We start from the raw sequence: 18,435 nt of genomic DNA, 5'->3' as shown, positions 1-18,435 counted from the left end.
CAGCTCACAATCATAAAACATTTTTAAAAATACAACTGAAAGACTAATATACCCTAAAACCACAAAAGTAAAAAAACTTCAACATAAAACCACATAAAACATTAAAGGAATGTTTTAACCTGATGCCTAAAACCAGCAAAACTATGCACCATGCTAACCTCTGCTGGGGGGGGGGGGGATTTCTACACATGGGGGCACATGCAGACGTATGTACCTGAGAGATATCCCATATGTTACCATCAACAATTAATAAGACAATCCCCAGTTATTTCTATTATGACTTGTATAATTGCTGAACACATATATGTGGATAGAGACATATCAGCCTCAAAGGAAGATATTTTAAAAGTCTGTAATGTTAATTTTCTCTTTCCCTGGAAAGGCACATATGCTCACTGCTGTCATGCAACTACTTTCTGACTCTGAGTAAGAAAGAAGTTAAATAACAAGAGGGAAGAAATGTTGTAGTCCCATTTTCTAGGATAGCACAAAGTAAATACAAATAAACAAAATAAACAATTGTACTCAAAATGATAAAAGGTAAGTTGAGTGGCAGGTTTACACTACTGCCAACTTTTTAAATGTATCTTTGATCATTTCCAGTAACTTTTGCCTCCATTACAGATATATATATACTCTCAAGAGGGAAATGAAGGAGAAACACACAGGTGTCCCTCATAAACTTTTGAACTTTTTTTAGAATTTTGTTTTCACAAAGAGGTTCTGGTGTGTTTCCTCAGAACTCTGTTCTGCCATGTTTCCCCAGGAAGAAAGCCGTGATTATATATATATATATATATATATATAGTAAACAGTACCAGTATTGTTAAGCATCTATAAAGTAGGTATCTTGAACAGCCATGAATCAAGAGGAAAGGTGAGATAAAAATATTTTAAAGATACCAGTGGTATTATTAGACAGCAGCTACAGCAGGGAGGTGCAAGTGTAACTCTAAATAGAAAACAGCTTACAGAAAAATAAAAGCAGTGTGTAGACAGAGGAGAGAAGTAAATGCTAGGAAATGGCAATTATTCAAGAGCGTTCAGTTGAACAGTCTTCTCTGTGAAGTTACATAAAAGAAAGATGCATCTAAAATTAACCAGAATGGCATGAGAGGAGGTTCAAACATTTTTAGAAGTGACAAAACAACCACAACAAGAGGAGCACCAGTCACTCATGCATGCTTGAGAAGTCTGTGTGTGCAGTAGCGATGTGTGGTTAGAGGTCCAAAGGCTTGTATACACCTAACAAGGGGGTCTGCTGCTTCTAGAGGGCTAGAGTCATAGGGCTAAAGAGGCACAAGAAAATTTACATGGTTGTGTGGTAGAACTACAGGCTTACCAGACAACTCAACAGCTACCCTTAATTTATAGTATATAGAGCTGTTTATGGTGCAGATGATCTCCATTACTCTTTATTAAGTGGAGGCAAACTGCTTCTCAGGCTCAAAGCCTTAATGAGAAGTCTTACAAAGAGCATATGGACCCAAGATAGCAGGGGCAACAATTGGATACAATAACATTTTCCCTCAATATCAATCTGCCTCACAGTCCAGGATGGCCTGAGGCAGCTTTCCTTTCTTCAAACAGCCAATATCATCTTCTTCTTTGGTACACTTTGGACTTGGCAAACTCCCTGGTTATGAAGCTCAGTGGTTAGCATGTGTCATGTCAATCTGCTGTGTTGGGAGATGATCTGAAAGGGCTGGATATAAATTTGTGATGGGGGCAGTTTCACCACACTACTATCCCCCATACCAGACAATGTTGTCCCCACACCAAAGGATAATGGATTGGGGGACAACAGCCCCAAGCATTGTCTCAATCGAGGAGGCTTTAGGAAGATACAAGGAGCAGTTCAGCTGTCACAGTTGCCTTGCTCCCTGGGGGTTCAGGAAGGTGGCAGCTGGGAAACTGCCCCATATACTACACACAGAAGTCCACAGAGAAACAGTGTGACGGGGGTAGGGTGGGGGGGGGGAAGGTTGCCACCATACTGTCTTGTTTGTAAACAACTCAGGAGCTGTCTGGTTTTCCAAAGGGCAAGAGGAAAAGGGCAGGATGACACACAGCTGACCGGACAGGTTGAACAAACAATCTTCCCTCGGAATGACTGATCCTGCCCCCGCCATGCTGGAGGGCACCATCGGGGTCACTGCCTGATTGTGCATTTGCCCCCCTCCTAGCATCCCTCTTCTTGCAAAGGAGGACTGTGTAAGAGAACTTATTTTCTTACACCCACCCACACCCCCTTTGCCTCTGACTAGCTGTCATTCAAAGCCCGCCCCCCTTCATCAAGAACACCTCCCGGGGCAGTTGCCAGGGTGACAGCGGCGCCCCCGTCCCTCCCTGCGCGGCGAGACTCCATCCTGCCCAGCCCACTGTGTCGTTCCCTTACCGGGCCCCCCAGCCACAGCAGCAACAGCAGCTTGCCCAGCCTGAGGAGACGTCCCCTGGCGGCCACCCGGTCCCGAGCCACGCAGCCACCCCGCGCCATGGCCGCCTTGCCGTCGGAGCCACCACCCCGCCGGGCCCCGCCGCGACACCGCGGTACGTCCGGCCCGCTCGGCAGCTCCCTGGCGGTGGCTCTGACTGCAGCGTGTCCGGCCCTTCCTCCTCCGGAGGCGGAGCCCAGCTTCCGCGTCAGCCACGCTGCAGCAGCGAAGCATGGAGAGGAGGGCAGAGATGGGGGCGGCGACTGGCCAGGCCGCCCGGGATCAACGCGACGCAGGCCGAGCGCGTGTGAATGCCTGTGAGGGGCGGGAAACTCTCGCCGGCTTCCTTAGCGAAAAGTCACCCCAACAGGTTCTCTCTGCCTTTCCCTTTAGGGAAGGCCGAAAGCCAGGCCTTGTTTATTTTATTTAGTGCATTTACATACCTTAATTGTGGGGTAGGTTAGATTGAGGTATATAGGTTGCCATTGGCAACTTGCCAACCTCCAGCTGTGGGCTGGAGTTCTCTCAGAATTAGAATTAATTTCCAGTCTGATACCACTTCTAGGGTTGCCAATTCAAGAAATATCTGGGGACTTTGGAGGTGGAGCCAGGAGATATTAGGGGTGGAGCCAAGATCAAGCCTGTGACAGGCATAATTGAACTCCAAAGGGAGTTCTGGCCCTCACATTTAAAGGGACGGCACACTTTTTCAATGCCTTCCTTCCATAGGAAATAATGAAGGATAGGGGCACCTTCTTTTGGGGCTCATAGAATTGGACCCCCTGGTCCAATCTTTTTGAAACTTGGGGGGTATTTTGGGGAGAGACACTAGATGCTATACTGAAAATTTGGTGCCTCTACCCCAAAAAACAGCCCCCCCCCAGAGCCCCAGATACCCACAGATCAATTCTCCATGATTTTCTATGGGAATAAATCTCCATAGGGAATAATAGAGTTCCCAGCAGACATTTCTCTCCCCTCCCCCCGCTTTCTGACGAACCTGAAGCGGGGGGGGGGAGGCCTCCAAACCAGGGGATCCCCTGCCCCCACCTGGGGATTGGCAACCCTAATCACTTCCCTTGAAGCAGCAGAACAACGTTTGAGTTCAGTGCACCTTTTAAGACCAACAAAGTTTTATTCAAGGTGCATGAAAGCTTATTATACCTTGAATAAAACTTTATTCGTCTTAAAGATGCTCTTGGAATCAAATTTTGTTCTCCTGGAGAAGATGGCAGCTTTAGAGGGTGGGTTCATTCCTCTCTTTAGATTCCAACTGCATGCGGTGTCCACCATGCTATATCAGAATTCCAAAGGTGCCCGCAGGCTCGAAAAAGTTGGAGACCCCTGAGGCAGGCACCCCTTTTTTTAGCAGGTATGGAAAATAAATTAATGTAAGGTCAAGGGGGGCATGACACTCTGGAAGCACAGCATGAAGTGTTATGTCAAAATCAAATTGAATCAAGGAAAAAACCCACAGAGATCATTCCAGGCAGCTGACTGGCCAAACTGTGTGAACTGGGTGCTGGACTAGATGGAACACTGGTGTGATCCAGTGAGGCTCATCTCACATTCCCAGTTTTGCTATTCTAGTTAAACCCTCCAATGGGTGAGAAGTCACACTTTCTTTGGCATTTACCCAGGAATAAGTGCCACTGAATAGTGGAAAGTGCTGTCAAGTCGCTGATGACTTATGGAGAACCTAGGAGAGTTTTCTAGGCAGGAGACATTTAGAGGTGATTTGCCATTGCCTACCTCTGTGTAGTGACTCTGGTCTCCTTAGTGGTCTCTCATTCAAATACTAACCAGGTTCAACCCTGCTTAGCTTCTGAAATAATGCAAACCATATGAAATACATCACTGTAATAGCACAAAAACCAATTCAAGAACAATGAAATCAAAATCTCATTGTAATTAATTGTAGAATTGAATTGAAATGCTTATACAAAATTCATTCATTTCATCAGAATTTATCCAGATACAATTCAATAGAATTTTCCAAACATCAAATTACATAAGTCATAAAAGTTCCATTATAAAGCATCACAGTGCAAAACATTACAGAACACCAAAGGTCCTTGTTCAAGTTCAAAAAAGTCCACATGAGAAATCCTGGGTACAAGGTCTCATTCTGGTTACATTCACTGAACTGTAAAATACGTCAAAGCTATGTAATATATATCACACAGAATCCTATACACAGTAAAAGAGAGAAAACATCTTACCCCACTTGGATGTTGTAAAAATTAATGGCAAGCAGTATTAAGCAGAGTTCTGTGTAACCAATCCTATAATTAAAGGTACAGTTTATAAGAACAGCCAGTTATACGTTCACAAAATGAACAATAAGTTCCCAAAATATTTCTTATACAAAGTTTTAAAACTTATCACAAGAAATAACATTTATTTTTAGGCACCATCAGCCAGTATCATAATGCCCCTGTATAAATCAATAGTGCAGTCTCATTTGGAATACTGTGTACAATTCTGGTCACCGCACCTCAAAAAGGATATTATAGCATTGGAAAAAGTCCAGAAAAGGGCAACTAGAATAATGGCCTATCCAGTCCAACGCTCTGTCACATAAGGACATAAGAGAAGCCCTGTTGGATCAGGCCAATGGCCCACCCAGTCCAACACTCTGTGTCACATAAGAACATAAGAGAAACCATGTTGGAGCAGGCCAATGGCCCATCCAGTCCAACACTCTGTGTCACATAAGAACATAAGAAAAGCCATGTTGGATCAGGCCAATGGCCCATCTAATCCAACACTCTGTGTCCCACAGTGGCCAAAAAATCCAGGGGCCATCAGGAGGTCTATCAAAAAAGTAGGAATACTCCACTGATTGACTTAATCCATATAGAACATGAGTTTTAAGGCAAAAAATCCAGAAAGCCTCTCTATGAAATAGTAGCCAGCGATCATGAGACTTTATGTCCAACTTCTCATTAAGGTGCTTATGGGCTGTGCTACTTCATTTGGAAGTTAGCCTGTGCTCATTTTTTGTACTCAGTTTGCAAGGCCTGCATCACCATTCTACTTCTGCCATAAACACACTGTGGCAAGTAACTCAGAGCTACTTCATGCTTTACATTGTTATAGACATAAATAACCTGAGGGAAGGGATCCATGTGCACCATCATGTGTGTGAACATCTTGTGACTGCCTATATGAGTGCCATTTTTGCAGTGCTCATGGCTGTGCAATGAGGCTTGAAATAATTACACCAAATATAAATCAGCCTCAGATTTTTTTTAAACTGTAAAATTGGAACAACAGAGGCCAGCACCAGAGTTGTCATGTTTAGGAAACACAATAAAGATTAGAAAGCACTTTGGAAATATAAACGTGCTATATAAATAAGTAGTACTGCTTCACAGTATTCCACAAATACAGGATTTAAGCTTTGCTAAGAGAGTGGATTTCATTCCCAAAACAAAATATTTGAAATAGCCTCTCTCTCTCTCTCTTTTACTACAGTAATGGTCTTCATCCCTCTTTTACTGAGTTACTGTTTATTTCCAGAGTGCCCAGTTAGTAAATCAAAACAAGACTTGAACCCTACCTTCAGTTTGCAATCTAAAAAAAACACAACCTAGACCACATGAAGGGGAATAGAGGGAAAAGGTGAGATCAGTTCGAGAATATCAGAGCAAATAGCTCAGTTGGTTAAAGGCAATCCAACTGGGGCCAGGTTGGTCTTTTCTTGCCGGGATGAAGGTGTTACAACCATACTATTGTTCTTTGAACTCCGGTAATTATTCTAGCATCACCGTCAATAGGGACTTTGAATGTTATCTTCTCTCACTGGTTAGACACAGCCACTCACCTTGTCACTTATTCAAACACAAAGCACAGCAAATGAAATTTAGTACCTGCAAAAACATAGATCTACTGAAAAAAAATCTGTCAAATAGGACCAGCAGTGATTAGTCTTATGGAGTCCCCATGCAGAGGGGCTAGTGTTCTGTGTGACCTTCGTCCAGTCATGCACTCTCAGCGAAATCGCCTTCATAGAACTGTTGTTATGAAGATAAAATTGAGAAGGGGATAGTGATGTTGTAAGTAATGTTGGGTCCCCATTGGGGAGACAAGTGGGATATTATCTAAATAAAGTTATTTTGAGGATTCAGAATTTAAATAAATGCTTTGTGGGGTTGGGGCAGGCTATGAAAACATGTAAAATGTATTGATCTTATTGCTTGCAATAAGATTTACATGGATGGAAGGCTAGCCATTTAGAGTACTTTGGGATGTGTCTAGTATCCATGTGTTGTGTTTCTTGATTACAGTGCATGTTCATAATGCACTCTTGTCTTGAGAACCATTATGCCCTGTACCATATTTCTTTCTTTTGGAGAAGGGGAAGTAACAGAGGCAACAGCACACTAACATTAAAGTGTGGTAGAATAGCAAGGTTATGATTGGCACAGATTTTTTTCCAACAGAATGAACTATATTTGATACAATGAAGCCTAATTTCATGCTTAGAGTCATGCTAGTAGGTCAGTCTAAAGGTCAGTTCTGAAAGCATTTGTAAAACAACAAAAGCTTAAAAAAAATACCTTGGCAATTTTAACTTGCAGACCCGGTTAGCTGAGTGAGCAATATTTGTTTTATACATTGGCAGAGGAATTTTAGGGAGAAAAAGTCACTGTGACCTATGTGTGCTTAGGTGAATTTCAGAAGTAATATAAGGAGAAACCATGCATTTCCAATTATTCCTCAGTTCCAAAAGTCCTTGAACTAATATAATGGCAACCAAAGGAGACACTCAGCATGGTGAATGAACAAACACTGCTTAGCAAATGATTTTCCTGAAGGCTGCTACCTACTCATTTGCCCTTGTTAGATATTATTTGCTGCTGTTATCATTAATAGAGACTGCAAGGCAAACCATGTTCTGTTCAAGGTGTACTCCTATTATTCATTGTGTACCTATAGCAACTTTGTCTCCTTTGAAGAAAAGGTTGACTGTCTGGGTGAGAATATCCAATTATAAACATAAAAGTTCAAATCCATCAACAGTGCTTGCTGAGGGTGGCATGTGGAGTACAGGATTCACACATGCTGCTCCTGCACCATGGGCAAATGATGAAGGGAGAGCAGAGCCTCTTCCTCTTCCTTTAGCACCTCCGGATCCAGGTCACTGAATGCCATTTTGCAGTCCTAAGCTCTGCTCACAAGTCACAACCTGAGTTCGATCCCCGGTGGAAGCTGGGTTTTCAGGTAGCCGGCTTGAGCTTGACTCAGCCTTCCATCCTTCTGAGGTCAGTAAAATGAGTACCCAGCTTGCTGGGGGGAAAGCGTAGATGACTGGGGAAGGCAATGGCAAACCACCCCGTTAAATGTCTGCTGTGAAAATGTTGTGAAAGCAATGTCACTCCAGAGTCAGAAACGACTGGTGCTTGCACAGGGGACCTTTCCTTTTGTATCTGTACTCAAAAGTAAGACCTCATTAGTTGACTATATTTTGGAATTAGTAGCAGTAGCCCATTTACATATGTTGTTGTTGTTCAGCTGCACAGTTGTGTCTGACTCTTTGCGACCCCATGGACAAAGTCACACCAGGCCCTCCTCTGTCTTCCACCATCCTCCAAAGTCTGCTCAAATTTGTGTTTGTTACATCAGTAACGCGGTCCAGCCATCTCATCTTTTGCCGTCCCCTTCTTCTTTTGCCTTCTGTCTTTCCCAACATCAGGGTCTTCTCCAGTGAGTGCTCCCTTCTCATTTGGTGGCCAAAGTATTTGAGCTTCAGCTTCAGCATCTGACCTTCCAGGGAACAGGCTGGGTTGATTTCCCTTAGGACTGACTAATACATGCTGTCACGTTACAACCAACTTAGTGGCAACCCCAACAAGGGGCTTTCAAGGCAAGTGAGAAGCAGAGGTGGTTTGCCATTGCTTTCCTCTGCAGAGCCTTCCCACCTAGTACCAACCCTGCTTAACTTTCAAGATCCAATGAGATAGATCCAGGAGGGCAGCCATGCTGGTCTGAAGCAACAGTACAAAGTTGGAGTCTAGTAGCCCCTTTAAGGCCAACAAAGTTTTATTGAGAAAGTAAGCTTTCGTTTGTACACACATACTTCTTCAGATACAATGAAGTGGAAGAAAACCATTTAAACTAATACAACAGCATTGAAAAACAAATTAGCATATAACATGATGTAGACATTTTGAGACAAAGCAGGGGCATCAAACCAAGTGCACAAGGTCAGCAGCTGTATGGATCCAATTAAGGGGAAACAACATTTGAAGGAATAAATATGTAAAAATAGGAAATAAGTAAGATAATCTTTTCTAATTGTGGGAAGGTTAACTTTATGATGCCCATTTGCCCCTCCCCCCCAAATAAAACTTTGTCTGTCTTAACAACATGGACTCAAACTCTTAAAAAGACTGAAGGACAACAGGGAAAACACTGGAATGCAATGGTTTGGCAGCAACATCATCTGGATTCTTTGTAAAATTATGTAATTTCTGTAGAAAACTGCTAGTGTGGAAGCAATACATGCCAGAAATGTCCCTGGAATATACTGAGGTACTCTGTCATTCTAAGCATGTGTACAACTGAGTTCAAGGACAACAATTTCAACTTATTACCAGAAAACATACAACTGGGGGGGGGGCAGAATCCAAAGTGGAGATGCTAAAACTATTCAAAATTCTTTTTTCCCCCTTGCCATTATTTTCCCTTTAATTTTTACATGATGACTATCAGTTTTATTCATATTTATAAAGGCCAACAAGATACAGTAGAATTAACATACTGAAATAAAGAATAAAGAAGTTACCTATTTCACTGTTTCATTAGTGCTAATGTAATTCTTCTTTTTGATAATATCATTAAAATACATATTTATGGAAGCTTAATTCTTGCAAGATAATTTCGTTGAGACAGAGGAATACCATTCTCCCCATGATAACCCATACCTAGTTTTTAAATGAGCATTCTGTGCTCCCTAGTGGGCAGAACCATCAAATGCACCCTATTTTCCCTTAACATCCAGCCAACAGTTCTGGGGAATCTAAAAGCTTTTTTTACTACTTTGCGATGTTTTAATTACCATACTGTTATATTGATTTGTTAAGAATGGACAAACACAGTTTTTTGCTAGTTTTGTCTGCTTTGGAGAATACCAAATCCAGTCATTCAGGAAGAAGATCCTACAACTGGAGGCATCTGATGGAAACACCAGCTAATGATGGGGAAATGATACTTTCACAAGAGGAAAACCAATCAACACTACCCAGCAGGACCAGATCTACATGTTTTTTGAGGGGGGGCAAAATTAAAAAATGGCACCCCCTTATGGGCCCATTCTACCTTATGGGCCCATAGAATATAATGGACTCCATACCCAATTTGGCGCCCCCCTCTGGTGGCGCTCGGGGCAAGCACCCCCCTCTGCCCCCCTAGATTCGACCCTGCTTCCCAGTCTAGTTTGTATTGATACTTAACCTCATACACCATAACCCTTTAGCTATGCTGGCAAAGCTACTATGTTTTTTTTTAAACATCTCCTCTGAACCTCATAAAGGGAGTTGTGTGTTATCATTAGTCTTAAAAAGGTAAAGGTAGTCCCCTGTGCAAGCACCAGTTGTTTCCAACTCTGGGATGATGTCGCTAGTCTTAAGAAAGATCCAAATAACAGCTGGCATTTATATGTTCAAAAGGGAGAATAGCAGTTGCAATTTCCCCCCAGAAATTTTAGATGAAGAGAGACTTTCTTTATGTTTACCGTGCAGTGCAATCTTAAGCAGTTACACCCTCTAAAAGCCAATGAAGTTGTATGATGAAGGGTTAACTTTGTTTAGGACGGCAATGTCAGTCTATTCTACTATCTTACAAAGTGCAGACTACTCTCAGTATCTCAAGAGATGTTTTGTTTCTTTGTTTAACATCCAGCTTAAAGAGGCTTCTTGAAAAACTCTTGTTTGCTCACTATTTAGTTGTTCTTCATTAAGACACTACTGTTATTTTGACTTTTTCACAGTTGGTGAACATATTTGCCAGCAATGTACATTTGTAGAGGCATACAAACTTTAGTTCTTGGAGCCAAAATCGAAAAGCAGCAGCTGCTTGTTAAAATACTCCGCAGATGCCCTACTGACGTTGGATGAATTTATCATGTGGGCTTCCCAACTACAGCAATCCAGATTCTACAACCACAGGTTATTATTTATTTGCTGCATTCGTACGTCTCCTTTCTTCCCAATGTGCGCACAGAGTGGCTTTCATTGCTCTCCTGAGTTGTATTTTACCCTCATAACAACTCTGTGCGGTGGGCTAGGTTGAGAACAGGGAACTGGCTTATCAGGGTCTCCAGTTCCAAGTACGACCCTCTGACCACTACACCAGACACTCTCTAAACAAGGAACTACCAAAATTATTTATGTAAACTATAAATCTTTCTCTCCCCCCCCCTAAAAAAATAAAAACCTCAGCAAACCAGGACCCAAGGTGCATAACAAAATAAAACGCTTCAGAAATAAATAAAAAAACTATTTTAGAAATAATAATTTAAAAATCCGGTGACGTAGAAGGGGAGAAAATAAGATCTCTTTGGACATCATGCATCTTTAAAGGTTCGTGCGTCACTCGCCACCCAGCCTCCTCTTTCCGCCGACTTTCGACCCTACAGATCCTCCGCCTCTGTACAAGATTCGCCCTGCGTTCAACGCACAAATCCGGAGGCAGGGAGCGCCTTGCGCATTGCAGGCGTCACTTCATCGAGCGTCAACTCGGCACATGATACGTAATAGTAATCTAATTGGCTTCGGACGGAGAAGGGGCGTCGCATAAAAGAGGCTATAAATACCCGGGGAGGTATCGCGTTAATCCTTTTCAGCATGGCTGCGGGAACTTATGCGCGCAGGTTGGTTGCTTTCTTGCATTGAGATGCGGGAAACTGGTTTCACGGGGATGTTTGCCTGACGCTTGCCCTGCTGCTTTTCGGCGTGGGGGAGGCGCCTGGGAAATGGGATGCTGAAGGCCGCCATAAACGCGCCGGATTGGAAGAGGAGGATAAGATAAGGGAGATCCTGAGTTTTGCAGGCCCCGTCTGCTACAGTCCCCCTTTCTGCTCCTGTGACCAGGGTGTGGTCGGGGGAGGACCCATGCTGCTGGCTCTGTGGAGCCTGCTTTAGTGCCTAGAGAGGGCCGCATTATGTCGCCTTCAGCTCCGCGATAAAAGAAAAGCAGAAAATAAATTACTTGGAGTGGTTACCGTTTGCCGTGTTTCTTGCTAGTAATCGATTAGGGGTCTTTCAGGTATAAAGCGCGAGTAGTCCTGTACAGAAAGTCTGGCTTTATGGGCTGTTGAAGCCTTGATTTTGAACACAGCGCGGTCGTTTGACCCGTAGGGCTGTTTAATATTCAAGATAGGGTCTACCGCAGACCGAAACGGTTGGTTACCCTCCGAAATTACGATATTTGTATTTCTTGTCTTGAAGCATGGCACAGATCGCATATTGAGGGATAAAAGGGGAGGCTTCCAGATTTTTCTGCGTATATAAAAACTAGATTCGAGTCCAGTTCCACCTTAGAGATCAACAAGCCTGGTCACTAAGCTTTCAAGACTTAAAGCTCCCTTGGTTAATATCTGACAAAGCGAGCTGAGACTCTGAAAAGTTCAAACTCCAAATACCTTAGTTGCTACTAGGCTTGCAGTTTCCCTCTGAAATTTTTATGTGTGTGACTTTGCTGATGTTAAGCCAACCCTTTAACTTTGCTCTAGTACAGAAAGAGATGGCCTAACTGCGGTTCATTATATATCAGGACAAGAGATGACTTTAGTAACTCTGTTGACCTTAGAGTGATTTCTGGGGCAGATTTGGAGCACTGCAGTCATCAATCTGGCTAGTGGACTTGGGTACTTGTTCTCCAGAACAGTTGCCTTTGAGATATGTTTCCAGTGTTTTGGAGGGCTTAAGCTTGGAGATGAAAGTGAAGTTTCTAGGTGGGGAATCCCTTGAGCTGGGGTTATTATGGGGGAATAATTGTCAGGTGAAGAACAGATAGCTCCTCTTGGCACATTGCTGGCTGCTGTGATGATTCTTTTAGCGTGTTAGACTGCTGATGCAGATGAGGAGACCTTGAATCTGAGCCTTCAGCATCAAGTGCCCAAGGCAAATTGCAATATACTCCAATTTGCCACTCCAGTTATCCATAGGCTGTATCTGTCCCCTGAGACACATTCATTAATTGGGATGATGAAGGGTTCAGTGGCTGCCTGTTTGCTTGAGCAAAGATAAAGGCTAACAAGTGACAGTGCTGTGAAAATAATTCCCAATTAAAGAGGGCACAGCAGAAGCCTATGGATTGTCTTATGGTTAAAATTCTTAAATTTGTTTAGGGCTTGCACAATGTCTTGATCCTGTGCCGAAGAAATTTGACAGGTGCCCATGTTTTTTTCTTTGGAGAAAGAACTGTATAAGCTGCACAAGTAGGAGCAGTACATTTAATTTCTGCTTCTCTTTCTTGCAGGTAGGAGGTGATCAGCAATGAAAATGGAACTGGAACCACAGACTTAATCAAAGTTGAGATGTGGATGTTTGTAAATAAAAGCTGACTAAAACCTACTCCTTTTGCGGGTGACTATTTTAGTTGACTGGGAAGCACTGCCTTTAAACCAGGGTATGGCCCCATTCATGGCCTCTCTGGCTACGCTGCAGTGCGAAAGTAAAAAGCACTTGCTTTTTACTGGTGCTGCTCAGATGAAATCTGAGTGGTTCTTTTAAGGGCAAGTTACATTTAATCCTGTGATACTCTTGGTATGCTTTGTCCATTGTAGCTGTTCAGTGCAGACCCATTGGAAGATCTTGCAGTAGGAGTGTTCAGTTTTCAGTTTGGCTTTGCTTCACTGAATATCAGTGTGATATAAATTGGCAGGAGTCTAGTAGCACCTTAAAGACTAAAGACTCACCTTAAAGACTAAAGACTCAGCGGGTGAAGAGTCTGGGTGTCTTGCTGGAGCCTTCATTATCAATGGAGGCCCAGATAACAGCCACTGCCAAGTCAGCATTCTTCCATCTGAGGCGGGCGAGGCAGTTGGCCCCTTTCCTGGAGCGTCGGGACCTAGCAACGGTGATCCATGCGACGGTCACATCATGATTGGACTACTGTAACGCCCTCTACATGGGGCTGCCTCTGTGCTGGACCTGGAAGTTACAACTAGTGCAGAACGCGGCGGCCAGGCTGTTGCTTGGTCTCCCAAGATGGGAACATATACGGCCGGGGCTACGCGAGCTGCACTGGTTACGGGTTGTATACCGGGTCCAGTACAAAGTGCTGGTTATTACCTTTAAAGCCCTATATGGCCGAGGACCGGCCTACCTGAAGGACCGTCTCTCCCCGTATGAGCCCCAGAGAGCACTGAGGTCAGTAGGAAAAAACAGACTGACTACCCCTGGGCCAAGAGAAATTAAACTACAGAACAATCGCACACGGGCCTTTTCGGCTGCGGCCCCATATCTTTGGAACCAACTCCCAGAGGAGGTGCGGGCCCTGCGGAACCTTGATCAGTTCCGCAGGGCCTGCAAGACCACCCTCTTTAAATTAGCTTTTATGAACAGCTGAATTATAATTCTACAACGAAGAAATATCCGCCATCAGCATTAACTAGAATAGCGTCAATGATAATGTTATGGTTTGCTTTAATTAATGCTCTAACTGGTTTTTAAGGTTAAATTAATGCTCAATTTTAATGTTCTTAATGTAATTGTTTTATGAATGTACCATTGGTCATTGTGTTGTTTATTACTGTTCTATTTATTAATGTACCATTGGTCATTGTGTTGTTAGCCGCCCTGAGCCTGCTTCGGCGGGGGAGGGTGGGATACAAATAAAATTTTACTTACTTACTTACTTTACTAAATTATACCACTGTAAGGACACTGCATCAGATGAAGACACTGACTCATAAAAATGTATGCTGGAATAATTTTGCTATACCAGCCTTACAGTACTACCCTTCTGGAGCTATGATGTGGAAATGGAAGAAATTCTGTTTAACTTGAGGTGGTTTTAGCAATTAGGCAACTGCAGTCCTAAATACACACAGTCAGATCTCACTGATTTCAAAAGGGATGAACACTTCAATAAAGTGTACATGTGATTTCAGTCTTGATCTCTCAGTGTGCTGTTCAACTAAATTTGTTGTCTTGCTGCCCACTAAGCATGCGTGAATGCTTACCCCTCTGAAATGACCCTTATAAACAATCCAGATAATTCACTGAATGCTGCAGATAGAAAACTTATTTAAGGGGAAATGGAATATTTTACAATTCAAGATATTTACATAAATGTTCCGTATCTTTGGGGCCAGGGGATACTTAACTCCAAGCTGTATGTAGATGTAACACATGTACCAGTAATTGCAGAAACACTGAGAACTGCCGCACATGATGAAGGCTTGCTTAATCTGCACAGGATACTTTCTGAATCATCCTTAGAACTTTAAAGAACCCTTTAAAGCTGTACCTATTAGAACCTAAGCTCTTGGCAAGCTCATTTAGCCGAGCTACAGGAGTTAAAGAGGTAATTAGGTCCAGCACAAGATTAAAAGGATTCTGCTTGTACACTGTTGTCTTTGCAGTGTGTGGACAAACATGTTCTCATTAGAAGGAATGCATTTGTTTGCTTCCAACAAATGCACAGCCCTCAACACTTAAAAAAACCCCTGCTACTTGTTCAATTCGGTGTTCTGCTGCATGGAATTAGATCAAGTGCTTGCTGCTGGAAAGCACAATGGACTCCTGAAGATGGTGTGCTGGCAAACAAGGATTTTCCATTGGCTAAAGACAAAGCCAACCAAGGCCCCAGCAGCACTACCAGGATCTTGGGGGTGGGGGTCTCATTCTAACTGGTGGCTACACATGACTGGGAATGGAATACATCTAGTGCCTTCTCCCACACTGCTAGTCCCAGTGGCATAGGAACTGCCTCACGCTCAGATCAGTTCTTGGGTGGGTAGAAAGCAGCTCCATGTCCTGAGCAAAATGTTACCACTGTTCGTTTGTAGCACTAGAAAAGAGCAAGAGTCTAGCAGCACCTTAAAGACTAACAAAGTTTGCAGCATGGTATAAGTTTTCATGACCTGTCTGGCTGACAAACTTCATCAAATGGTGAAGGAAGCTATGAGGGGCTTGGCCATACTTGATTTAATATTGGCCAACAGGCAAGAGATAGTAGATGAGGTGAAGATGGTGGGGACCTTAGGGGAAGTGACCATGTCCTGCTAGAATTCCTTTTGCTGTGGGAGACATGCAGGGGTCATTTTATAGAAAAATAGGTGGTGGAGCTCATCCAGGGATTGTTAACGGGCTGCACCTACTATTCAGTGGACAAGGTAGGTAGGTGGGAGGAGGAGGGAACCCTCAGGTTCAGGAACTGCACTCCTGTGAGCTCCTGAATTCAAGGCCTGGGGACATGTATATTAAATTTCAGTAGGGCAGACTTTAATAAACTCGGAGGCATGATGAGAATCATTCCATGGGCAAGACTGCTGGAAAGGAGCAAGTGGGGGGTGGGTTCTCTAAAACAAGCTCTTGCAAGTTCAAGTCATCACAATTCCAACAAGAAGGAAACATAGAAGGGGGTCCAAAAAGCCAATGTGGATGAACAGAGCGATATCTGCTAAGGAAGAAAAAGGAAATGTTCAAGAAACTGAGGCAGGGACTTGCCTCTAAAGAAGAGTATCTGCAGGTTGCTAGGCACTGTAGGCTGGCCATCAGAGAGGCCAAAGCGCATGAGCTAAAGCTGGTCAGGGAGGCTTGATACGTGAGGAACAAATGCAAGATAAAAAAGAGGCATTGGGCCCACTGGTGAAAATGGAGGACAGAGAAAGCAGAAAGGCTTAATGCCTATTTTGCCTCAGTTTTTTCACCTGAAGAAGAGTACAGGCTCATCTAGAGATGGTAGTTGGCAAGACGTGGCATCCAGGCTGCTAGTTAACATGGACAGAGTGGCAGTTGAGAAGCACCTGGCTGCATTGAATAAATACAAATCATCTGGGCCAGATGGTGCTCAGAGAGCTTGCAGAGCCTTTGTCAATCATTTTCCAGACATCTTGGAGGACAGGAGATATGCCACAAGACTGGAGGAGGGGGAATATCATCCCAATCTTCAAAAAAGGGAGGAGGGATGACCCAGGAAACGACAGGCCAGTCACTCTGACCTCTATCCCAGGGAAGATACTGGAGCAGGTTTTAAAGGGATCAAATCTGCAAGCACCTAAAGGGCAGCTTGGTGATGGGGGTGGGGTGGGGGGTGGGGAGTCAGCACGGATTTGTCCCTAACAGGTCCTGCCAGACCAACCTCATTTCCTTCTTTGATCAAGTGATGAGCTTACTGGATCAAGGGAATGCTGTTAGTTGTTTACCTAGACTTCAGTAATGCTTTAGACAGGGTTCCCCATGATGTCCTTATAGGTAAACTAGAGACTGGACTCTATAGATTAGAAATTGCTGAATGGCAGGATCTATCTTTTCCTGGCCACCACCAATTGTGTAGTCGGTGTGAACCATTTCAGGAGGTCATGTATTGATGTTGAGCTGAATTTTAAGTAGTACAAGAGCTGTGCATGCTTCATTTCGCCTAAACTGTGTTTTATATATCCAAGTGTAGGAAGTATTGCACTTGTTTGCTATCTGCCTTTAGTAGCCTATAAGTAATGCAGCTGTTCTACAACCAAATGCTGTAAGCCACAGTTCCAAAGATGGCATATACCTTCTCAGCCAACAATTTTGGTCTGCTCACTTTCCTCAGGGAACTGGTTGGAGAACCACACTTAAAGTAGTTGCCAATGGCATTACATCTGAATGGGGAGAGGTGCCTAGTGGGGTGCCACAGGGCTGTTTTGGGCCCTGTACTTTTCAATATTTTTATCAATTATCTGGATGAGGGTGTGGAGGGGCTACTCATGAAATCTGCATTTGACACCAAATTGGGAGGAGCAATAAACACACCAGAAGATATGGAATTCAACTAGATCTGAACATGCTGGAAAAGTGGGTGGAAGTGAACAAAATGCAATTTAACAAGTATAAGTGCCGAGTTCTACATCTAGCCTAAAAACCTCCAAAGAAGGAGAGTCCACCACCTCCTAAGGAAGCCATTTCCACTGAGGAACTATAAATACAGCTTACCTTCCATAATACAGTGAAGTACTTGTGCTGTGGGTACAGCAGCTGCCAAAGTTGCACAGCCCATCAGATCTCCATTGGCCAGTCCTAAGTCCAGTTGAGCAAAACTCCCACCCACTTTCTCAAAACATCTGGTGAGTGCCAGGGCACTCATGAGCATCACACTGGGGACCCCTATCTAAAAATGTTGTTGCCCTGGTCATATCACTAAATTGCTCTTTTGTCCCAAATAGACACAACAAAGTGAGAAGCAGACCAAAATTGTTGGCTGAGAAGGTACATGCCATCTTTGGAACTGTGGCTTACAGCACTGGGTTGTAGAATAGCTGCATTACTTATAGGCTACTAAAGGCAGATAGCAAACAAGTGCAATACTTCCTACACTTGGATAAAACACAAGTTTAGGCAAAATGAAGGAAGCATGCACAGCTCTTGTAATACTTAAAATTCAGCTCCACATCAATAAATGACCTGAAATGGTTCACACCCGCTACGCAATTGGTGGTGGCCAGGAAAAGAAAGATCCTGCCATTCAGCAATTTTTAATCTATAGAGTCATGATCCAAAAGTCAGACATGAAGCCTGTGAAAGTGGACAGCAGTGTTTCTGCAGCTGTATTGATCTGCACATGCTCTGGGTTTTTTTTAAATATACAAAAAAAAGCTGGGAACCACTACTCCATTCCTCCAGTGATCTTTCCAGATACTCCCACAATAACCTTTTACAAGCCAAGACCCATGAGGTCAACCTGTCACATACTCATGATCTTTAGTGATCACCTACTGTGAAGAAAATGACTGCCACTGTGAAGAAAATGAACAATATTCCATATGGTGCATTTAGGGCTAATTCAG

At 43.4% G+C, this 18,435-nt stretch overlaps 2 non-coding genes across 2 annotated transcripts; both read left to right on the top strand.

Annotated features, from left to right (window-relative positions):
* Positions 1–12,481: 12,481 nt before the first annotated feature.
* LOC132582034 (small nucleolar RNA SNORD104) lies at positions 12,482–12,544 on the top strand. Its single transcript, XR_009556168.1, has one exon. It is a non-coding gene; the product is annotated as a small nucleolar RNA SNORD104 (small nucleolar RNA).
* Positions 12,545–13,052: 508 nt separating this feature from the next.
* Positions 13,053–13,192, top strand: LOC132582037 (small nucleolar RNA SNORA50). Its single transcript, XR_009556171.1, has one exon. It is a non-coding gene; the product is annotated as a small nucleolar RNA SNORA50 (small nucleolar RNA).
* Positions 13,193–18,435: the final 5,243 nt, after the last annotated feature.

Source organism: Heteronotia binoei, chromosome 13 (genome assembly GCF_032191835.1).
Source record: "Heteronotia binoei isolate CCM8104 ecotype False Entrance Well chromosome 13, APGP_CSIRO_Hbin_v1, whole genome shotgun sequence".
Taxonomy (NCBI): domain Eukaryota; kingdom Metazoa; phylum Chordata; class Lepidosauria; order Squamata; family Gekkonidae; genus Heteronotia; species Heteronotia binoei.
Note: the sequence above shows the minus strand (reverse complement) of the source record. Positions and strands in the feature narration are given on the sequence as shown.